The sequence below is a fragment of the Nipponia nippon genome, unplaced genomic scaffold (genome assembly GCF_047370975.1).
Source record: "Nipponia nippon isolate SJK-2023a ecotype South Korea unplaced genomic scaffold, ASM4737097v1 scaffold_1, whole genome shotgun sequence".
In the NCBI taxonomy this organism is placed as follows: Eukaryota; Metazoa; Chordata; class Aves; order Pelecaniformes; family Threskiornithidae; genus Nipponia; species Nipponia nippon.
In genome coordinates this window covers 132680027-132688458 of record NW_028262290.1, presented here as the reverse complement: position 1 = coordinate 132688458, position 8432 = coordinate 132680027, and positions in this window count along the sequence as shown.

The window sequence follows — 8432 nt, the reverse complement described above, 5'->3', positions numbered from 1 at the left end:
CTGTTAAAGTTACAAAGAATACTAATACTCCAGTCATACAATTTTCCTTCTGATAAGTTATTCTACTTTATTCTTTTGTTTTATTTATTTATTTCCTGATCTATTTATTTCTTTTCTTTCTCTATGCCTCTGATTAAACCAAGGGTCAAATATTCATTTTAAGCACAGAGTTGTGATTTCTATGTCCACTTGTTATCTAAATATTTACCTCAGGAATTTTTTGTGGAGTTGTTCTAGAATTAGAACATTCATAATACCTCATTGCCATCACTGTCTTCAAGAATTCATGGAAGATGAGTGAGTCTGAATAGAGGAGAACATAACATTATCTTCAGAAAGAAAGGAGGAATCAGCAGTCAACATAATTTCAACATCAAGAACAATACTGTAATAAATTATTAAACAGACACATTAAAAGCACCTGGAGGGTCAGTGAAAAAAGAAACAGCCAGCAAAGATTTGCTGCGAACAAAAGTTTGGTAAACTGCTGTATTTTCCTTCTTTAGCAGAGTATCTGGCCTGCAGTGAAAGAGGCAGTAGAAGTGATGTGTATCAACTTTAGGGAGTCTTTGGGCACTGTCTTAAATGACATTCTCATAGACAATGTACAGAAATGTTTTGTTGTCAGCTAATTTGCTGCACAGTAGGTGCACAATTGCTTGCAGAACATACTCCAAGATTTACCAATATTGTGTTTTCAAACAAAAAGGATATATAATACAGAATTCTGCTGAGGTCTAGCCAAGATCTGATACAATGCAACATTTTCATACATTACTTGGATGATGGAACGGAGACCACACTTACAAAATTTGCACATGGTGCCAAAGTAGAAGGGGCTGCAAGGGAGCTGAAGGATTAGAATTCAAAATGACTTTGATAAATGGGAGAAGTGGTCTGTAGTCAATAAGATGAAACTCAATAAACACAAGTACCAAGAACTATATTGAGGCAAGAAAAAAATCAAATGCGTAGATACAAAATGGTGAATAGTAACAGCACTGTAGAAAGAGACCTGGGTGTTACAGTAAACCACATATTGAATATGAGTCAACAATATGACGCGGATGCAAAAATAGAAAAACTCATCCTGGGACATTTTAATGGATCTGTCGCATGCAGGACAGGGTTAGTAATAGTTTTTCTTAACTCACCTCTCAGAAGTCTTAGTTTGGTGTAGTTTAATAGGATAGTACAAAAAGATGTTAAAAAAGAGGTTTAAAAGATGGAGAATGATTGAAAAAGGGAAAGGATACATTTGGTCTAAAAAACAAAGGCTGATGGCAGGTATGGAGGTGATATGATAAAAACCTTCATATATGTAGAAGGTTCTCATAAGTAGGGTTCCAATTGATCTTCACGACACTGAGGACAGGATAAAACCTAACTGGCTTCAATTGCACCAGGAAAGGTTTAGGCTAGAGATAGGAAAAAATTCTAACTCTAAGGATAGCTACGGACAGAAATAGGTCACCTAAAGATGTGGTATAATCTCCACCATTCAGGTTTCTAAGAACAGGGTAGAAAAATACTCGTCAGAGATTCTCCGTTCCTTGGAGCAAGAGGCAAACAGTATGAGGTCCTGGAATTTTTTTCATTCCAGCTACTGTTGTTACAGTATCAAAGAAACAGAAACTTGTAACTTAAATTAGCTTTTTTATTTTAATACTAAATATTTTCATGCCAGTTTCTGACAGTGACTTGCCTTTCTTATCTGCACAAAGAAATTCATGCCCTGGCGGTCTGCTCCTTGTAAGTAGTAACATTGGCAAAGAAGTTAGATCTGCTGCTGACTTTGATCCATTCTCTCAAGACAGCTTAATGCATCTCTTGATGCCCGCAGGTCTTTGATTCCAAATATTTATCTTCTTTTGGATTTATTTCTGGCCACTTGAATTTTACGTTTCCCCACAGAGCCCCTCTGATACACACATCAGCCACAGAATTCAGCCGCCACTGTTCATGACGCTTCCTCCTGGCGTCACTGGGGCTGCTGTTAATTCTTGGTAGACTTATTTATTACCGGAATAAATTACCTAATGCAACGTTTGCTGATTTTACCATTCTACTGTGGTGTATTTAAATAGTTACCAAGTTCATTTTAAGGATTTTATTTTCTTAAATATTTTGCCTTTGGTTTCATGGTTTTATGCCTTTGGACACTCTTTCTGCAGTTCAGGTCACAACACTAATCTTAATATCTTGCAGCTACTGTGACAGAGGGAGTCAGCTGTAATTACTTCTTAAATCAGATCTCGTTTGTTACTTAGGTCTAAATCTCTTGTGTACCAGCGAAGCTACCTACTGCTTAAAGCAGTCATTTGTGGTAACAAGAATTTGCTACTCTTAGCCATATCCTTCAGCGGCACTGGAGCATTCAGTGGCATTGGAGCCACCATGCCCGGTACTTGAAATGATCTATTACTACTAGTTTACTTCCATTTGTACCCTTCTTTGTGCACTTATTTTATAAGGGTCATTCTTCTACCACAAAATGCACTGAGATTTGGATCTAGGTAAAAACGGAGTCCATGGCTCATGTTCTCAGTTCTCTCACCTCAGAAACTTCATTAAAGTAAAACTGTATCATACTGAAGAGTCGAGATTAGAAAATATATTTGAGACTATGGAATGTGCTTGTTTTGTCAGTTTTCTTTTCTATTAGAGTTCAGGGGTAAAAATTCTACCTCACATTCTCCCATACACCTGCTGTACTTGTAGAATTGAGTTTCTTGAGTTTCCAAGTATATTCATTGATTTTCTCAAACGAGAACCGGTGTTGTTATTGACACATCTCTCATGAAGCATTTTTTACATTTATTAATACAAGATTTGTGAAGAACTGAGTCACTAGTAGCACATACAAAATTTGGATCACAAATTGCAAATTATGTAGAGCATAGGATATCCTGCTTATGCTTATGTGTATCATAGGCATGTTAACTAGTATCCTAGATTGTACTGCATCCCACTTTCCCATCCTCTGGTACTTTGTAAGCTGCCAGCCATGTTTCACTGCAGAGAAGAGGGGAGAGGGATCATGCTTCTGTCTTTCAAGTACCCAACAGCTTTAAAAAACTCATGCAAAATACCACGAACCTGTCACCACACCCACCATCACAGCCTCTCCATTTTTGCAAGACGAACTGAGCAAGAATCACTTATCTGGTCACGGCAGCAGTGCTCTCAGTGGCAGAGCAGATGCATGCAGACTTCCTGAGCCAGAAACGTTGTTTCCTGCACACAATTGGCCACATAAAACAAGACTGCAAAGTTGGAGTTACATCAGGCACAACTTTCTGTGTAGTCAGATATTGTCACTGATGACAAAGACAGGATCTCTCTGAGTGTCATGTCTGGCTCTGTGAGAAGGGTTCTGCAAACACAGGTGGAGCAGCTCAGCAGCGAAATGAGATTTCTAGAATGGGAAGTACAATATTATTGGTAGATTTGTGATAAGTTCAGCCCTTATTTGGTGAGATAATGACTAGTATAAGCATGTTGTTGAACAAGTAGAGGAGGATAACTAGTCATGTGAAGACCCAATTCCATTATATCAGTGCCCTGGCAGCATGTTGGGACTGGAAAATCAACAGCAAGCAAGCTTATTTAGGAAATGAAAACAACCATTTTGATAAGAAGTGGTAGCAGACTTTTCTTGGATACTTTCTCAGCTGCACCAGGGTCACTGAAGGGGAAAAAATACTCTCTGCATATTCAGGTCTCCATGCTCTAGCTCAAAAGGAAGGAGTAATTGTGTTGCAAGCTGTTGTAGATAACCATGGAAGACAAAGCCAGTGTCAGGGGATTTAGCAAGGTGCACGATGTCTGGGTGTCCCACAGCTCTCTCCCTGCCATGCTGACAGAAGCAGGCTATGACCCCTCAAGTTTCCAGTATGCTGAGATCAACAGACTGACCCATCGGTGACGATGCCTGCACCCTGACATCCAAGCTCATGAGCTCATCCGTTGGCAATCTCCATTGGGACCTTTTCAATTACTGCTTAAGTTGCTGTCAAATGGTAGTTGGATGTGTGCACTTGTCCAGCTCAAAGAAAAATAATTAATTTTCTGTCAGACTTGATTCTACCCATAGCTTTCCTACAATTTTTTTTACATATTTAACAGTATCTATCTCCTAATCGTGAGGACGTGCATCCCAAGGTTTTTCCTTCCCTATTTAATTTAGCTCTGATTATGGTAGGTTATGTCACATACTTGGCAATCGGGGCTTTCTGGCTTGGGAGAAAGGAGAAGGCAAGATGTCTGCAGAGACTTAGATCCGTCAGAAGTTAGGGACAGGAGGAGAGATGTCAAAGACACTTCATAACAATGTCAAGTAGAGTAAAGTAGCTCCTTGAGTTCAAACAGACTTTGGGCAAGACTTATTTTAGTTTTCAAACTTGCAATAGGTCAAGCATAGAAAAGTGTGCAGAAGAGAATGATCACTTCCTTAAGGTATGCACATCACCTTCATGCTGGGTAATGTCATTCTGGGTGGTGAAAAAGCACATCTTTGACTAAGCCAGGGAAAGCCCATCAATGAATGTCCTGAAGTTGATGTCCATGCTGTGCCCTTGGACATGCTGAAGTCCTTGATTGCAGCTGTGACCCGTTACTGTGACAAGGAATAAAGTCTGATGTCTTGAGTAGTGTCAGGTGGATTCCACTTTTCTATCCTAAGCTAAAAGCTCACTTTTACAGTGTCTGACACAGCGTCACCCAATGATCAGAGCTGATGTGGTAATGGGGTGGGGAGTGCATGGGCCCTGTCTAGAGTCATGTTATCGCATAAATTCTGTGTGGAAGAAATAAATGCTTGATTCAGTGTCTGAGACATACTTGCTTTCTCATAATTACCGCCACATAGTTATGACATGAGAAAACCCTAGAACACCAGGTGAGTGAGAAGCAGGTGCAATGGGTATAGATGCGGTAGAAGGGAAGGGGAGCTTCGTGTTTCAGGCTTGGACAAGTTAGGGCCATGGCAGGCGGACCTGGAGCATTCATTTTAACCATTGGCCTTCCTGGAGCCAGGATTCTTAACCCAGTCCTGTGCTGTCTGAGGTCCCCCAGGCTGAGGAATTTGCAAAGAAATGACGCTACAGAAGAATTCATGCCTTGAGTTCCCATGGCGTTGTCAATAGATGTTTTCCAGAGAACCCAAGCAGGTCAAATACCTCCAACTTGGTTCACTTGGGATCATGTGGAACAATGCCTAAGGAGCATGCTTGCCAAGTACACAATTTCCCCTGTGGCTCTGGTCCAGGCTCTGTCTGATTGGTAACGCTATGCCATCACCAAATTCTTCAAAACTGCTGTTGTTGGAGCCGAGACAGTTTACAACAAAACACCGGATTCCAGCAAGGGCCCAAATAAAAGAGGAAAACTATGCACCCAAACCTGCATATATACAGGGAAGCAATTTCTTGGAAACATTTGGCTTCCACGACAAAGCAGCATCAAGAGCAGAAAGGGAGCATGAAAGAATTGGCAAAAGAGCCTTTGGGCTGGCAACGAAGGTTCATTCAGAAACATGAATATCTGATACTTGATCTTGCATAATTCTGCCAGATAAAAATTATTCCTTCATTTGTTTATTTATATATTCTTATCCCCACCCCCACCTTCAGTCAAACAGAGTGGTCTTATACTAGTTCAACATCTTGTGTCTAAGGGCTGCAGCATTTTTAATCTAATACTAGCTACCCTACAACTGGATTTACAGTTTTGTGAAGCCACTGTCTCATTACTGTCTCTCCTGTTTACAGCTGCTGGCCTCTCGTCTCTCTCTGTCCAAACGCAACCTATGTAAGAGCTGGCAGATAGTAGAGAGGGTAACCAATGAAACTGGAGCACGCAGCCAGCTATCTCTCCCTCCCCCTTCACGCCCCCCTCTTTTTTTTTTTTTCTTTGTAAAGATATTTAGGTGTTGCTCTGTTCAGCATTACAAGCCTCGCTGTGCTCAGTAGAGCAATGCCTAAATATATTGAAAAATATCAGTCAGTGTGTTAGTTGAAAAATCAAGGAATGCTAAGGATAGCTTAGAGAGCAAGACAGAAGTGACATAAATGAAGATACAAGATAGTTTGAGAGCTTACAAAAGAAAAAAAAAAAAAAAAGGAATGCAAAACACAGGTGGGGAATTTGGGTGGAAGAATATTCTTGAGGTGGAGAAAAGAGTAGGTAGGTATTAGAACCAAGAAAGAAAGCAGCAAAAAATAATGGGACAAGCAAGATCCAGGGAAGTAACTCCACAGAGGAAAAAGTTGGAGAAAATAAAGAAAATTAAATCAGGGTACTAAGGAATGTCATCAAAAGATTAGAAATCTAGAAACAAAATGTAGAAGAACTGATAAACAAGAGAGACAGAAAACTGCAGAAATGGATACAGAGAAAGGATAATTAAAATATTAAAAAAAAGGAGCTAAACTCTTGGTAATTGAACAAAAGAGAGAGATATATATTATGAGAGATGCCAAGCAGTAGAGACTCAGCACTAAGTGGATTTTCTTAGTTTGGGCTGCTCTGCAAACCAGCCACCCTTATGTGATACTACGCCTGAGCTACGTCTTGCCAGGAATCTCGCATTTCAGTGGGTCTCTGCTCACCCACGCATTTCCATGCTGCTCTCTCTTCCTGGGTGTCAACACACTTTTAATATTCTAGGCCTGAAAGAAGGTGGTGATGAAAACTTTTTGCTTAATTTTTCCCTATTTCTCATATTTTTCTTTCATGCATTCCAACAGCAGTTGGAGCTCCTGTGTCAACAAATATACATCCTCAGACTTAATCCTACTTCCATGGAACTCAACAGGTGGCTTCTCCTGAGAGCCTGCAGAGAGCAATCAGTGCAGGGTAGGTACTGGTTCATGTGGGAACAATGTTGAAAGAGGTAGGCTCAGAAAGCTTAAGTTGGCAGAAAGAATTTGAACAAGAGTGACATTTGGAATTTGGGAAAGAGTAGGTGGTATAGGAGTAACTGTGGATGGTAAAAATATATAAAAATCATGATGCCCCTACTGAAACCACCTACACCAGCAACATCTTTTATCTGTCGCTTCAATCACTCGCTGAGTTGAGACAGAGCTTTTACTCTTTGCACCCTAGAGCCAGATTTTCAAAAGCACTGTACCTACAGCCGCAGATCCAGTGGAATTCAGTGAAAGTTTAAAAGCTTCCATAGGACTTAAAATGCCCATCTCTCACTAAAAAAATGGCCTTGCTAATACATTCACCCACTCTTCATGCAACCTTTCATTCAGGAGGTGCTCCCTACTCCACCTCTCAGAGCCCTGTGCGCAGGGGCAGGCTGCGGTGCCCTGACCACCCTCGTTCAGGACCCCCACCCGCTGCCCAGGGACCGGGAGCTCCACCAGAGCTCAGCCCTGGCCCTGTGGTGGAGGTGGACCCGTCTCCTGCTCATCTGATGACCACTGGACCATCAGGCGTGTCTTGCCACCACCCCGGCCCTGCTCGAACGTGGGGGATGGCATCCTGCCTGCGAGGGCACTGCCCTGCCGGGCTGGGCTCGCCTCACAGTCGGCTCCCTCCCCGGGGCAGCCCTGCTCCTCCCGCTCCCCGGCACTGCCTAGGAGAAGGCACTGGGATCTGGCTGAGCTGTAAAGTGTGAGATATTACTGTTCTCTTATCTGAACGCATTTATTCAGCATTCATAAGGTCATTTTCTGATGCACCTACTTGTGACCTGTGTGTTCTGACTACGTACAACGCCTGGTAACAGCTTGCGCTGTATTTATTTCTGATGGTTTTCTTACTCTACGATGGACAAGCTTGCTATTTGTACCTTCCTGTTCCAGAGGGTGTGCTGGAGGCCTGGGGTGGAGATTGAGGGCGTCCTCACCCCTTTGAAGGATGAAACTGTTGGACAGCTGGTGAAGAAATTCTTTGGCACTTTTGTCACCGACTTGTGGTTAGTAGGTGCTCTGTATTACTTGACAAAGAATTTGGGTATGTAGTATAGGAAATTTAAACTGACAGATGCGCACGCAGTTACCAGTACAATCAAATTTCTTCCAAATTCGAATGGGGTTAACACGCGTTGCCATACTGCCAGTTTTTGCAGATCCACCGTTTCTTACACCACACCACAGCCACAACCAGTTTCGGCTTTCCCAGCTGTCTTTCCAAACCAGTCAGGTTGAGAGGGCAACACTGCCGGCCCGCTCGCACGCACGCCGGGGCCTGCTCCCACAGGGAACGGGCAGCACAGCAACTGGAGGAAACCAACAGCACAACCGTCATTTATCTGTTTTTTAATGCAAGGACGACAAGCCTGGCCCGCCACAGGCTGCTTGGGGGCTGACTGTGAATCTGCGCTCTGTGAATCCGCGCCGAGGCTACTCAAAGCGCTGAGGTGAGCTGAGGCGGCCCAGCCCGGCGTCCCGCTCGTCCCGCTCCCCCCGCCCCGG